This window comes from Sus scrofa, chromosome 2 (genome assembly GCF_054392235.1).
Source record: "Sus scrofa isolate SSC_HxYL_T2T_F1_AM1 chromosome 2, Sscrofa_HxYL_maternal_Yorkshire_Landrace_v2.0, whole genome shotgun sequence".
Classification (NCBI taxonomy): Eukaryota; Metazoa; Chordata; class Mammalia; order Artiodactyla; family Suidae; genus Sus; species Sus scrofa.
Window position 1 is genome coordinate 24686338 of NC_139384.1, and position 16127 is coordinate 24702464.

The 16127-nt window shown below is 39.9% G+C and overlaps 1 protein-coding gene across 30 annotated transcripts in view; it reads left to right on the forward strand.

The window, feature by feature from the left end:
• Positions 1 to 16127, forward strand: part of LRRC4C (leucine rich repeat containing 4C) — a 1222625-nt gene that overhangs the window by 1132661 nt on the left and 73837 nt on the right. The window lies entirely within an intron of this gene.

The following is a 16127-nucleotide window of genomic DNA, read 5'->3' on the forward strand; positions in this document are numbered from 1 at the left end:
TCAGCTGATTAAGGACCTGATGTTGTCTCTGTGAGGATATGGGTTTAATTAATCCCTGGCCTCATTCAGCGGGTTAAGGATCCAGTATTGTTGCAAACTGCAGCAGAGGTCACAGATGCAGCTTGGATCCAGTGTTGCTGTGTCTGTGACATAGACTGCAGCTGCAGCCCCAGTTTGACCCCTAGCCTGGAAACTTCCATATGCTGCAGGTGCAGCCATGAAAAATATATATATATTTTTAAAGGCATAATGGCATCAGCATACAAGAGTTAATCTCTTCCACGAAAAAATCTGAAAACAGTGCCGAGTTGGTATGATGGCTATACAGAATCATAAGGGATTTAGGTTGCTTCTCTGTCTAGGCTCCAGCATTCTAGCACAAGGCTATCAGCCTAAGGTCAAGACATAGTTCACAGTGGCTGCTAAAGCTCCAGTCATATGACTGCATTCCTGGAAGGAGAATGGAAAAATGGAGAAAGGATATTATGAGGTCATCTCTTATCTGAATTTACTTCTTTAAAGAGTCATTTTGGACACTTTGCTTTATATCCCATTTAGACAGAACTCAGTCATACCTAGGTAGAATATATTCTGGGAAATGTAGCCCTGTATTTGGGGCTCAGTGTAGGCCCCAAACTAAAACTATTTTTAAGGCAGGAAAGGATAGTGGCAACCAGCAGATTAAAATTTACGTCTTACGTTGTCTCTTGGCAGTTTGTTGATTTCTCTTAGTACTTAATTTTTTTAGATGTATTAACTTCCTATAAACCATCTTTTCATGTCCTTTTAAGTCTCTTTCTAATTTATAGTGATTTTTTGTCTGTTTTTATTTTGTTAAAGTATGTTAATGTAAAGCATTAGCATTCAAAAAAATCCAATAAAACTTCCCACAAAAGTGCTGCCTGGGAGGGCCACTTATTCTTTCATTCATCTTAACTAAAACACCCAGCGTCAGCCAGGAGGGGGCTTCTGTATGAATGGAGGAAGATGAAAAAATGAGCAGATCTGCCATGTAATGTCAGGTTGTGATGAATAAAGTACGGTAAGAATCTAGCGTGTTGGAGGATGGAGAGCCCTGTTTTCCAGTAGGTGATCAGGGAAGCCATTCCAGCAGGGAGAAGACAAGACCAATGCCCTCAGGGGAAACTTTTTGAGGGGGCTTGTCCCTGCTGTGCGCAGGAAGAGGAAGGAGATCAAGGCAGCTAAACTTCAAGGAAGGAGATGGAAACTTGTGGGAGATGAGTTCACCAAGGAGAGAGATCAGAGCCAAGCAGACGAAGAGGAGAGATCACTCCAGCACTTTAAAGCTTATGGAGAGCATACTCCAGCAACCGAAGCAACATAGAAAGTGAAATGACCATTTCTCTGCTTTTGTGTTAACTCTTCCCTTCTTACTTATTGGTTGTCTTCCCTGTGAAATTCTTCAGTTAAGTCCAGAAGTTAGAATATGAATAATATGGGATGTTCCCTCTCTTCAAGGTCCTTACTTGCTAAAGAATTCAGATCAGCTCAGAAAGCTAATTAAACTTTCAACTTTGTACCCATATGTCCAGGAGATTTTTTTTTTTCTTGTTCTCTTCTGCTTCATAGATCTTTATATACAAAATTAACCTTAAATACTATAGCTTAATAAGTTCATCTGTCTTCTCTCTTGAAGATATCCAGAAATCATAATGCCCCACCCCATTCTTGAACCTGCCTTATATCTTTTCCTAAATAATTCTATCTTATGTAAGTGTGTAGATCTTTGTGTACATTGCTCACTCTGAAGAGCATGACTTCCTCTTTCTGACAAAGTCTTATTCTTCCTTCAGGGTATCACCTTTGAAAGGCTTTCCCTAGCTCTTTCTCACAGAGAGAATTTCTTTTCTCTATGTTCACCTCAGCACTTATACCAGCCATCACAGTAGATTGTCATACTTATATGCTTATATTATCCTTTCCCGCTAGAATAAAAGTTCCTTAGGGACACAATGAAACTTTTAGTCATTGAAACTCTGATACTTAGCAAAGTTCCAGGCACATAGTGGGTGTTTGGAAACATGCTTTGTTATATGAAAAACTATCCCATTAAAGACAAGGCTATGTTACTGTTCACAGCGTGGAGTAAATAGAAAATTCATGAGTTGTGTTTTGATTATGTAATCTTTTCTCTCCAAAAATCATTATTCGAGAGGAAGCTTTTAGCCTTTTTCATGAGTTATTGCTAGTAAAATACTTGTGTTTTTACATCCCAATTAAATCTCTTACACAATCTGCTATGTCCATCCCTTGAAGCATCTAGTGACCTCACACTCCTACATATTTCTTCAATGGAGTTGACTTGGATTTAATCTACTTTATGATGGCACAAGTCCATTGTGAAATAGCTACTTTGAGGGAAGCATAAACCCTAGAACAACCTTATAAATATGTAAATATGTAAATTTATTTGCTAGACCACAAGCTCTTCACTAGACTCTGAACCCCTTAAGGACAGGGAGTGTAGCTTATTTCATTGCCACATGTCCTGTGCAAGTTGTTGGACTACAGGTTCATAATCCTCTAATAAAACCCTTGGGGGCAGTGGTGTGCTGGTTAATGTTTAACAACAGGCTCTTAGAAAATGTATATGTGTGTGCATGCATGCACACACGAAATCCCTAATTTGTAGCATGTGTCTATTTTCTTGAATAAATACTCCAGCCTTGGCTGATTTCAAGCTACCAAATTGAAGTCACTGAACATAAAGTTGGGAAGAAATTCATACAGTTGGCTAAAGCATATGCTAACTCCAGCACACTACCAATAGAAGTCTAAACTAGTTTAAGGATTTAGAAGATTTATGATTTTAAAAAGCTAATATGTGAATATAGTATATATTATGTAACATCTCCAGAAAAATCCAGGAAAACGCTTGCAATAAAAACATTAATATTTCTGCAGTAAAATAAATGAGTATTCATACCAAGAGGCACATATAAATTCCAAACGTATGAAAAAATAGCTTTCAGTTTTCAGGGCACTTTTTGCAGTTTAAAATTGCATAAAAAGTATTAGGACTACTTCATATTTAAAAAATAGTACTTCAGTGGAAAACTATTCAGGATCTGTAACACATCCATCCTGGCTGTTTGATTCTTGTCCTGTTCATTGTTGTGAGCTATTTTGCCCCTGTTTAAATTGTAAGGAGCTGATGGATATGCAAGTTCTGTCTTGTCCAGCGGGATTGACTTCCTTCTCCCAGTGGAAAAATCGGTTTGTCTTCATTTGCAATTTAGCTCCACATTCCTTTACTCCACAGCATTTTGCAGTATTTTGACTTTGACTTAGAACTGGTATAAATCTTTTCCCTCAGATCATTTAAACAAAATTAGTTCTTGAAAATGTGTACATTTTTATATGTGCACGAGAGTCATGATTTTACTTTTTTCCTGAAAAGTTATTTTAACACAATAAATCAGAGACATTAGACATGTTCTAGGAAGATTCTGAGGACAGAACATGGATCGATGGTGAACTGTAGGAAAGGTTTCCCCAGGGTCCATTAGCTTGTCAGATATGGAGGGCCAGGTAGCAGTGGGCTGGGCTTCTCTGCAAGGTCCGTGTGCTTCATTGGGAAGGCTCCAAGGAAGCTTGGGACCTCTCACTGCCACATGTAGGGAGTACTATGGGGCTGGATGAATGCTTTTTAAAGTTTAAGTTTAAGTCTTCTTTTTTCCCCCTGTGTTTCTAGCTCCTCATTTGAGTGTGAATCAAGGACGTAGAAGTATTCCATGCATCATGAATCACCTAAGATGGCCAAGAGCTTGGATAAACCCTGGTCATCTTAGGTAGGAGCTTGGATGAACTTAGCTGATAAAGTCAGGCCTTATTGGTATCTAGTATGACTAAGAGATTTATTAAAGTTCTTTTTTAGGAAATCCATGATGTTTTAAACATCAGAAAAGTTGCTCTCACAATTTCCTTGACTCTCCTATCCTGGAAATGTGCCTGGCTTTATGTACCATTGTACCAGATTGTCAATTTCACACAGTCTAGAAAGCAATTCTCTGTTTATGTTCCCTTATTCAAACTTCTCATTTCTACCTCCAAATCAATCCATTGGCAAGAATATCAAAGCGAAAATGAGAAGCCATTTCAGCCACACCAACAATTTTGTAAAATAAACTAAGGTTGATCAAAGTTTAGGTAATGAATTCATGAATACTGGCTTTCTTTCTGGAGCTAAAAAGATTTGGGACCTGAGAGACTGAGTTGTCTAATATAGAGGCTGCTACCAATGATTCTTGCAAGGGAAGGGTCTGTCTGGAGTTTGTTTGTTTGTTCATTAGTGTGGGCAGTGTCCCCTTTACCCCAAATGTATATCTCTTATCAGTTGCCTATATGGAAAATTCATACTTTCTAGAGCCAAACATAATGATTATATGGGCACTGTGTATTTAGAACAGAATCAGCGTTAGTGACATGAGAGTTTGGTCCTTTCCCACCCACATAACTATACATGTGCACACACTTGCTAAAATTTAACACTAGCATGATTTAGGCTTCCTCTAATCTGTTGCTTTAAATAACCAGAATTGACACATATCTCCAGCAGACATGGATGCTGGAACCTAGATGTAACTGCCTATCCAAAGTCATCATAATAGATCCTACGTTCACTCCTCAGGAAGGATGCTCTCCCGCATAGAACATTTACTACAAAAAGTGGTAATAAATGATAACTCCTTTCTCTATCTTACATGACTGCTGGGATGATTTCCTTAATTACTTTTCTCAGTTTTTATACTTTTAACTGTGTTTCTTGGGATACACTATGTGGCAGGTCTGTGTGGGTTATGATAGGCACCTGAAGATAAATAGCGTTGCCCTTGAGGAATTCTAAGCCTAAGAGGAACTACCATCCTTACAATAAAATTAATCTGAAAGCATATTCCCTAAGAGAGACAAAATATACTCTATAAATTATGAAAATAAAAAGGTTACTTTTGAACAGAAGGGGATTGTGAGAGGAGCGGTAGGAATTGTGAACGTGAAATCTTTCAGAAAAGAAAAGCCACGTGATGATCCTACAGTTTCCATCCCTCCGTTAGTGTGACCCTCAGAGTCAACTATTCACACACTTGTAACTTAGAATATTTTCTTGGACGGAGAACCTGCTAAATCAAATAATGACACCTGATCAGCTACCTCTTCGATTGGTTGCCTCTTAATTTTAAATCGTGCCTGACAGAAAAGGGCATTAGGTGAATAAGTTTTGATAGAAGTGAGAATGTAGGAAATCATCCAGGACAGGTAAAATGCCTCGACCTTTAAGTGCGGAGACTTCCAATAGTTAAGCAGGGAGGGTAAATATATGAGTATGTGTGACAAAGGCTGCAGGGAAGAAATAGAATAAAAGACAACAGATTTTATGACCTGTACAGATTTTTCATGGTTTTGACTGTAGTCTAGGAAAGAGTTTATCAGCTATTACTTTTCTCTCCCTCCAAATTGAATGTATAGTATCTTTCTTTGATGCTTTCAAGTGACTGAAGTATCAAGAAGGGTTGGTATCCTTACGCTGGGCTACTCAAACCTCGACGAGGTTGCTTTTATTTAAGGGGTTAAGAAAGCATTACTAAAAGCTGAATTCATTCCGATGACTCTTGATCTATGGGTTGTAGCCTGAATTATTGCAACATAACTCTTTTATTTTTCTGAAGTTAAAAGAAAAAAACCTTCCTGTTCTCTCTACTGCACCTGGAGGCATCATATCCTCAGACATCCCCTTAGGGAAGTCCTTTGCCAAAGCCAAACTCAAGCCCTAAGGCTCAGAGCTGTCTGTGAAGGTCCCAGGAAGGCTGGACCTGGAAAATAGACATTTTCTTTGGATCTTTAAAGGGTGTGTAAAATATTAGGCTTATTCCACAGGGACTCTGAGGGCAAAACCAAGAGTTGGTGGGTAAAATTTATAATGTAATAATGACTAAAATAAGGGAGAATTGTCTAAGGTCAAGAATGGTCAAAGAAGAAATGGCTACCCAGGGAGGTATTGGGACCCTTGCTCATCATCAGAAAGCTTGAAGCATAAGCAGGATGAAGATGTCAAAGCAAAAATTGCACTGGGAAAAGTTAAATAGGCAAGGAAGACTTTATTTAAGGCTATTGCAATAAGGGACAGAGGCCACAATAAAGTCTAAACTCAACTCCACTAAAGAAGAAGAGGGATTTTTTTTAAGGGCCAATGTGAACTAATGAAAAAGTTTTGGGGGAGACTGTGGTCATAGACCATCTGTGTTTGCTAATTGGCTTTATCCAAAGGAAAAACAAAGTTCTCATAACTTTATGACTGGAGGTAGATTGCAACGTGGAACAATGTGCCTGCCAAGAGTTAGGTTTCTATTCTTCCATTGAACTTGGGAGATGGGGGTACTATCTCCATTTTTGATTACCTTTCAAAGAGATAGTTCCTAGACCTTGAGAAAGACATTCCTAGGTAGTAAAACTAGCAAGAGGCTTTAAAAAAATTATTGACATGTCCAAGAGGCAGAGAGAAGTTTATAATTATAAGCTTTCTAAAGTAAATGCTGTAAGAGAAGGGTCCTTGAGCGTCCCAGAATCAGGAAAAACCTGTGTAAAGTTTAGTCAAGCTGAGGAAAGGTTAAGGTGGTCTTGGTTAAACACACAGTTATAGCTGGAAATCCCGTGCAGAATATGTGATTTAAAAGCATCACTCTTAGGGAGTTCCTGTTGTGACGCATCGGAAACAAATATGACTAGTATCCACAAGGCTATGGGTTCCATCTGTGGCCTCACTTAGTGGGTGGGGGATCTGGTGTTGCTGCTGTGCAGATGCGGCTCAGATCCAACGTTGCTATGGTTGCGATGTAGCCTGAAAACTTCCAGTTGCCACCAATGCAGCCCTAAAAAGGCAAAAACAGACAAACAAAATATATATTAAAATATGTGCACATCTGAAATTTCCAGTGGCTTCCTTTTAGCTACAAAGATCAAAAATGGGAGTTTTCATGGGGAATTTTACCCATTTAGATAAATGACATCCATTCAACACCTTTGCACAGTTTAGATGAACTGCCCCCAGTTTCAGTCGTGGGACTTTGGTCTCATATCTAGAAGCAGCATTCTCATTCCCAAATGAGCTGCTGTTTCATAAGAGTCCTTTTTCCATTGAGGCTTCTATATGGCTTTCCTCCAGGAGCCCAAATTATTCTCATTTTCTATTTGTAGAATCCAGAGATTTAAAATTTCATTTCTTTGTAGTTGTTTTCGACATTAGGTCGAAACATTTGGTGGTGCCTCTAATAAAAAATTACTAACTTGAACATTTCATAACAAACTACCTCATTTGATTAGGGAAGCCTAGAAATTATGGAGCTAATTAAATCTATTAATACCCCCCCCCAACTTTTTTGCACCTGAATGGAACAAGGAATCATAAAGACCACCCAGCCTGTACCTTGGTGTTAAAAAGAGCCTTGATGGTAAGTGGAAAGGAAAATATTACTGGAGCATTTATGCTGCTCTGAAAAGGCTTTACAGATATTGTTTGGAGCTTTTGTTTTTATTATCTGGTGTGGTTCGTTAGTGTATATTGATATTAACAGAGTCTCTGCCACTAAACTCAAAGCATATTCATACCATTTCAGGCTAAATGGGAATGAAAGCAAGTGAACTCCAGTTCTTTAAGGGTACAAATAACAATACCCAGTGGTAGAAGGATGATTGAATTTGCCAGTAGGGTTTGTGCAAGGCTTGCTAATTTAGAGGCACATTTTCAAATATTACAATGGCTAGGATTTCCCTGGGGAACTCGCTGGGGCACAGCAAGTGAATCAGTGTTTAAATGGTATTATTTTTAGAATGATTTGCAAAGAAGGACAAAAAAGTAAATAGACAATTTCATAATTAATATTATAAATGCAAATCCTTCCAGACCTGATCCGTCTTCTCTGGGAGGAGCTGCAACTGAGCCCTCTCTGGTGTCCTGCCCTGCAGGCTGCTAGGCCAGGGGAAATGATCCCAGAGAAAAGCGGGGAATTTGCTTAAGAGCTTCCCCATTAAAGGGTCAGGCTTTGATCATTACCCTTAATCGCTTTGTCCCCTCCCTTCAGGCGCAGATCCCTGCAGGCTGGTTGCAGATTGCTCCTCTCTGGTCCCATAATTGGAGTTGATAACCTACCGACCATCATACAGGAACTGGAGACGTTTGTCAAATGCTGTCATACTTAGAGATGGCCCTTCCTCTTGTGGGGAAATGAAGCCCATAAAGAGTTTTAGAATTTGGAGCCTCTGCGTTTAGCCTCGCCCAACTCATTTGTTTTACACAAAGAGAAATGAAGTCCACGAAGGTTATGATGCTGGAAAGATAATACCGGAATCCGGGTTCTTGTTCATGGCGGTCCAAGAATGAACTCTGTGAACACACAGGCAGCAAGCAAGCAAAGTTTTTATTAAAGGAAAGCAAATAGCTCCCAGGGTTACTGGGAGGGGGGAGAAGAGCGCCCCCTTCTCTATTGTCCTATAGGGTTTTTTTTCCCTTAAAGATGGGGGGGGGACCAATGTGGGGTCCAGAGAGATGTGATTTTTCTCCCATTGGCCTTGCTTAGTTATCTATATCAGTCCTTGTCCAGTAGGGTCCTAGAGGTGGAAATGTCCTATAAGTCTCATAGTTTCCTTGTCCTTTTCGTCCCATAAAGTAAACTGAGTCACAGGGGATTAGGGATTAATAACCATCTGGGCGTAGGTACCCTCCCTATAGTAAACAAGGCCTGTGGGGATGTTACTCCCTGGAGCCCTTAAGCCACAAATGTTAATCAATGGCCATATCAAAGAACAGAGGGAAGCCCTTGCTCCTGCAATGACTACCTGAGTTAATATGCTGCCTCAGTTATGGGACCTGCCCAAGGTAGTATAATTTGCTGGGCACCAAGGCAGAATTATAACTTTGAAGTCCTCTGCCCGCCTGGTTTTGCCTCCAACTGACATCCTTTCTTCATGATTGAGTAATTGTCTCAAGGTTAGGGGATACATTTGGGGCTGATATGTCAATGGAAACACAGTTGTTCATCATTTACTCTTTTCAAAACACTGCCTTTTTTGAGGGGTACAGCCTCCCTCTGGCTGGTCTACTGCAGAGTCCCGTGTTGTCATCAGCCAGGTCTCCTTAGACAGGACTGTCTCTGTCCTGTGTTGAACAAGCATTTCCCACATGTTGTTTTCCTTAATGAGCCCAACCAGTCTATGATTACCGAGCTCTATTAGATGTTGTCTGGGAAAACGAGAGCCAGAGGTGTTAAACATCTTGCCCCCAAATCACACAGCTCAAGTGTAGGGAGTGGGATTTGAACAAAGGGCTTGGCAATTCTGACACTCCAGCCCTTTGCCAATATTCTATGCTAATTTGGCTTCATTACCATCCTCATCCAACAGCCTAGGGAACTGCCTGCAAGGGATGATTCCAGTTGTTTGCAGTGAGGGCCCCTTGACATTGCATTTGCTGCTTGGTAAATTCTTCCTTTCTTTCCACCCTTCCTAACCTCTCCGGTATTTCATCCTCAATCTGATTCCCCTTCTCCTCCACGTCTCTAAAGCGACAAACACCTATCCTAAAATCATTCCTTCCCCCCAGAACCGATTTTGTTCTCTTCCTGGTTGTGAATCCTTAAGGCAGCTACTGAGCAAAGTGGACATCTGACGGTCTGTGAGGGTTGTTTGGGTCACCCTCACATCTCTGCTTCTGTGAACTCTGCTGACCTCACCTAACCCTTTAAGCAGTCAGCCTCCCAGGGCATGGGTGGGGTTGTTGAATAGAAATCATCCACTCCCACTGCTGGCGGGGCAGGGGAGAGACTGTATTCTCCTCTGCTTGGGAAGATAAAAGTAAAAGGCTTCATTTCTTTTGAGGGAGAGGGGAAAGATTTGTTTACTTTTATTGCTGTACCCAGTAAGCGTGATGCGTTTCTTTTTTTCAAGGGAAAAAAATATAGTTTTAAAAAATAGCAGGCAAATCAGAGAAAGAATGAGAGATGATTAGGAGAGAAGCAAGAACTTTGTAGATGGATGTTTTGAAATAGGTTACTTGTCAGCCAAGCCCTGAAGAAGATGAGACTGGTATTAGTAAGCAAGTCCCACTGCCACTTGCAGGTTCAAGGCTGAGGCTGACACATCCAGGCTGCCTGCCTGGAGTGTGCTTTCTGTCTTGTGTGCCCTTGGGATGGGATCAACTGTGTGTGGGTGTGGCTACACTTTTGTATGGGTGGAATCAAGACGTTTTCTCTCCCTCTCTCCCTCTCTCCCTCTTTCTCTCTCTTATTCTCCCACCTCCTGCCGTCCCTCCCTCCATCGCCTACCCACCTTATTGCACAAGGGTTTGTTCAGCTGGCTTCTGCTGAGGGCAGACATTTTTCAGGAATGGCTATAGTTTGGTGGAAGAACCAAGAAAAAGTATGATTGATACCATCGTAATTTCCTCGGTCCCTGTCTCACCGTAGCAAAGCAGTGGAATGGTGGGCGTTTTTCAAATTTATTAAGGTGAAAGTACATTTTCAGAGAGGGAGAGAGAGGTTTAAAAAATAGGGCCTGACACACTCTGCAATAGTCTTTATACCCCACAATGTGACCTGAGTGGAGACCCAATTTGATTTTCTGATTGGTCTTGGGCAGGATACCTTATTTGCATGGGGAACAGGTTACATGGTGGCGGGGTGAGAAATGGGCGACATTCCTCCTCTAGCAGGAAGTGAGAAGTCCAGGCTGTTCAAGGTGGGCAAGGGGCATTACAGTGAGTCATGTCCAGAGGCTTTTGGGGTTAATCTCCCTGAAGGGAAGCGTATAACATGATGACCTCAGGAGTACAGATCTGGCATTCAAACTTCAACTGGTCAGCCGAGCATCCTATGGTTGTCAAAATTGCTTATCAAAATTGCAAGAGTATTTGCAAAACTAAAATTTCTGTTTTTAAAAGTTATATGAAGTATTTTAATTGTCAAGCAGGGAATTTGGAGCCAGCATGCAAAGATAAAGGTCCAGAAGTCAGTTAGTCCTGGTCCTGAGTTCCAATTTCATCACTGCATTTCAAGCTGCATGGCCACAGGCCAATTACTCTCTCCAAGTCTGCTTTCTCACTTCTAGGAAAATAGCACCTACTTCACAGGGTTCCCATGAGGGTTAAACCAGAGAACATCCCTGGGTCATCCAGCAGGACATCTGAGGCTACTTTTCATATTCTGCATTTCCTTTGTGCTTTCTGCAAGGAAATTTCCCACAAGGGAAGCTATTTGGAAGGAAAATTAATAACAAATTTTAAAAACATCAGATAGAGTTTGGCTCTCTCTTTTTTTTTTAATGTTCAATGTAATTTTGTTTTTAATACCACAAAACCGGAAACAACTATCCATCAATAGGTGAATAGTTTAAAAAAAAATAGATGGTTATCTTCATACAATGGCATACTCCTGAGAAATAGGAAACAAGCTAATAAAACCTACAATAATATGAAGGGATAGTGTAGCGTTAAACTCTAGAAACTTAATATCCTTGTAAAATATCCAGTCATTTCTCACCACGAAATCAAGTATTCCCTTGTCTGGTCTTTCTGGTAAATCTAATCACTCCTTCAAGCTAAATTAAGGAAGAAAAAGGGAATCCTTTAAAAATAAAAGTGTATCAAATCACTGCCCAGCTCAAAACCTGATGACTCCCTTCAATCACAGTGAAAACTTTATTCCTGAAATGGCTCTCTGTAGTCAAAACCCTCCTTCCCCATCAGCCAAAACAAGAGTAACCCTTTGGCCTCAATTTTTAATGCCCTGTCCCCATTGTACTTGCCTTTCAACTGTCTGAATGATTATCTCATGTCTCTCCAGAGTACTCTCCCTCACCTCCTTCTGGGGATGTTTCTGAGTTAGTAATTTTCTCCATGGTTTGTATTTTTGTAATTGTCAGTTTATGAGAGGGTCCATTTCTGACCTTGTGCCCTGATTCTGAGGTCCTCTTTAACTCCCTTTACCTCCCTGGCACAAACCAGCATCTGTTTAGAAAGCTTGCTGAATAAGCAGGCTGAAAGGATGTAAATACATGGAGAATTATTCCATATTTCAGAAACCAAAAAGGCCTCTGGACATGGATGGGTGCAGATGCCTAATAAGAGCTGGCATAAATCTCACCCTAGAATTGGAATTTAAAACTGAACTTTATTTGAGCTTCAAAATGGACTTCCTTGAACTCTCTCGAAGGGATAAATAAATAAATATGAAAAGTTGATTACATGCTATGATGCATCTTGACATGTGGATCAAGGGCATTTGCATTGATATTATAAGAAAGGATACTTGCGAAGGGTCTGTATATCTCAAAACAGTTGTTAATTGAGTCAGGAAAGTAATTGAATCATTGAGCTTAGATTTCCACTAACTCAAGTGTGTAATGGAATTGTTGTGGCGGACTCTGCTGAAAATAGTTAGCTATAGACTTGCTCTTACTCTTCTCCTAGTAGGAATGGTGGTAGACAGTCTGTGACATGTATGGTGTATCTATCTCTGCATTTGTCCATTTATGTCTATGTAACCAAAGCAAGGGGAACATGTAATTACAAGTTTTTAATGCCAGCCTCATTCCTCTCCTCCCTTCCTTCTTTCCTTCTCTCTCTGATCCAATTATTCACTCAATGAGTCAATGGCACCTATTGTAAAAAGCCCTTCCTGACTCACCCCCTTTTTCCACTATTGCCACTTGCCCCTCTGAAACATGAACTTTTCCCCGTCATTCCATTTATCTTACTTTATTGAAAGCACTGATAAAGTTATTGTCTCAATCTTATTAAATATAAGTTCTATAAGATCCGCAATGATATCTCTCTTGTTTACTCTTGTATATGATAGGTGTTTAATACTACTTGCCTGATGAATGGATGAATTCATCCAGAGCTGAGATATAAACCATTGTTCAACACTGAAGACATGTGTTACCAGAAATAGCCTTTGTCTCCCGGGAGCTTGCAATTTTGTTGTGGAGACAAAACATTCTCCCAGTATAGACTAATGTACTAGATTATAAGAAACAAAGTGATTGCTATAATCAGTATTGTTGGAATTCAGAGATGAGCCAGAGCCTGTGGTCTGTTCCATGGGGGAATGACAGAGTGGCGGAACAACAAGGGTCACGTGCAGATCAGACTTGCCAAGACAGTGGGTTCCTGCAAAGAATTTGTGATGAGAAAAATTTGGATTAGAGGGTAGAGCTCTCCTATGGGAAGTTATAAATGTGGGCTGGGCTGTAGGGCTCTCACTCTAGCAGCTACAAGGAAGCCTTGGTCATTTCTAAGCCAGAAAAAGACTTGATAGAATCATCCTTTTAATAAGATTAATATCTGGCTGCCAGGTACAATATGAATTATCCATTGGCAAATGAAATACAGTTTTGTATCAACCTGTGAATTGATATGATAAGTGAATGCCAGTCTGAGTCATTACAAACTCCCAGAGGTCAGATAAGTGGGTAAATGAAGGGGGCTAATCTTGAAGTTAGCACAATTTCTGGAGGCTCAAGCTGAAATGTTACACCTGACAGAATTATTAGGGCAGGAAGCTTCAGCATATACAACATTAATTTTTCGCGGAGAAATAAACTTCTCCATCAATCCTATAGCTTGTTTCTGAGTGAGGCTAATAGAATCGAAAAGAATGCCTGGTTCTGGATTAGGTTAGTTTGCTGTTGTTTGTTATTTTCTTTTTAAGTTCTCCGCGGGGGTGGGACATGTTTTTAACCCTCTTAGTATTCAAATAGTGCTTAGATACCTTATCGGAATGCAGTTCCACTCAATAGATAAAACAGAGGCTCCACAGCCAGGTTTCTCTGGATTTTAATGGCAATGGCATCCTCACTAGTAGTGTTAGATTTACATCACAACTTTAGCCCACTTTACCGTAATCAATACTCTAGTAAGGATTGTAATTGGCTTAGCATATATAGAGTCACTAGCCCTTTTAACATGAGGGCGATAGTTAATATTTACCTAATGTATGCCAGATACTCTGCTCAGAGCCCAAGTTCATCATCTCCATGAATTGAATGGATACTTCAACAAAGTCTTAGATTCACTCCACAACCATGAGAAAGGTACCCCGCAATGGTAATTGCAAGCCTTATGTTTCTGAGCCATTGAGCATGTGTATGTGCTTGGGTGAGTATGGATGTCTGTGTGTGTTTTGCGTAAGGGGGAAATATGACACGTGAGTGGAAGCTTGAAGGTAGGTTATTGGTTATGGTGACCACCAAAGAGGTCATCTCAGGAGATCAAATCTTACCAGCTTACACTGACTTAGTAGGTTTTGCTTTGATTTTCCTATTGATTTCTTTGCCCAGACCAGAATCAATCATGCTGACTGGTTTTCCATCACTATCTACCTGGTTTGAGAATGGTTTCTCTAATTGTCTCACAAATGCTGTAGAATTAGTATATCTTGTCACTGAGGGTTTTTTTGCTTTGTTTTCCAGGTTTCTATCTACATTGTTTGGGTCATCTTTTTATTTCCCCTTGTAGTGTCTATGCTAAATCTTTACTCAGCTTTCCTTGTCAAAGCCTTGTTCATTTCCTGTCAGTTCTTATCCGCATTGAGTAAAATGCTCCTGCTAGATGTAGTTTAGTTTGCAATGCATTCTAAATTTTTTAGGTTGAAAAAAAGGAACCACTTTCTGAGAAGCTTTGGAATTCTTTTTTTTTTTTTTTTTTTTGTCTTTTTGTCTTTTCTAGGGCTGCTCCTGCAGCATATGGAAGTTCTCCCAGGCTAGGGATCTAATCAGAGCTATAGCCGCCAGCCTACGCCAGAGCCACAGCAATGCAGGATCCAAGTCGCGTCTCTCTGCCAGATCCTTAACCCACTGAGCAAGGCCAGGGATTGAACCCGCAACCTCATGGTTCCTAGTCGGATTCGTTAACTACTGAGCCACAACGGGAACTCCTGGAATTCTTTAAGCTATATGATCCCATGGTTCAGGTAAAGCGTCTTTGGCAGCCAGACTAGAGATTCACTTTTACATCAGACACTGTATAGATTTTTACTTAAGTGTATTGAGAATTCAGTTTGTGGTGATTTTTGCAAATTTCCCAGATTTATAAATGACCCTACAATCTAGCTATGTTCTGTCTCTTAGAGAAGTTCTAAGAAGTTTTATGTACATTTTAATTATTACAAATATAAATTTATATAATATTGTATTTATAAATACAAAATAAATACAATATTATATTTTATAAATATTTACATATAAATATATCATATATACACACACACACATACTTAGTAATGAATGCTCCTTGCCCTCCGGAAGTCAAGGCAATCTTTTGATCCTTCATTATTCTTGGAATGTTTCACATATTGATGTAGTCAACATCCCTTGGACTCATCATTGTGTCCATATTGCATTATCATAAACCCACATTTAAATATAAACTGATTCACAGAGTTATATAACTTTCATTGGATTTTAGATAAAAAAATCAGGAGTAACTTTAGGACATATGTAAACTCTGAGTAGAAAATAGGTTACATCCTGCATACCAACTCAGATTGATGAGATGTGATTATCTGAGTTGCTTTGATGAAGAGACCTTTGACTGCGTCCAGCTCACATGATCAATTAGTGATGCCTGTGATGTGATAGGAGTGGGAATCTCTGCAAACATGCAAGGGGTTTTTTTAGCAGGTCCCTTTGAAAAGAAAAAAAAATGAGGCACAGAGAATGTATAGGACTTGCAAGTTTAAAGTGTGGAGTAAATGGGTGTTTTGAACGTGGGTGTGGAAAGGTGAAATATCTCTTTGGAAAGTAGAATCCAGTTTGGGAAGGTGAAGTGAAACAGAGTAATTCTTTGGGGAAGTCATTTAAACTTGGGTCTCTATAGTCTCAATTTGGTGCGTGGTGCCATTTATGGCCTTGGTGTCATATTAACCTATGTTCAAGTAATTCTGCTTCCCAATGCCTTGAGGCTCATATTCCTCCACTGTAAAATCAAATAGTGGGTTGATGGATAGGATATATTTTAATTGGATAAATAAGTACTGGAGTAATATTTCAGTAGTAGTCACAGTAGTAGCTGTTGTTTTCCCTCCTGAAATCAGAGAATTAAATGAACAAATTTTGACCAA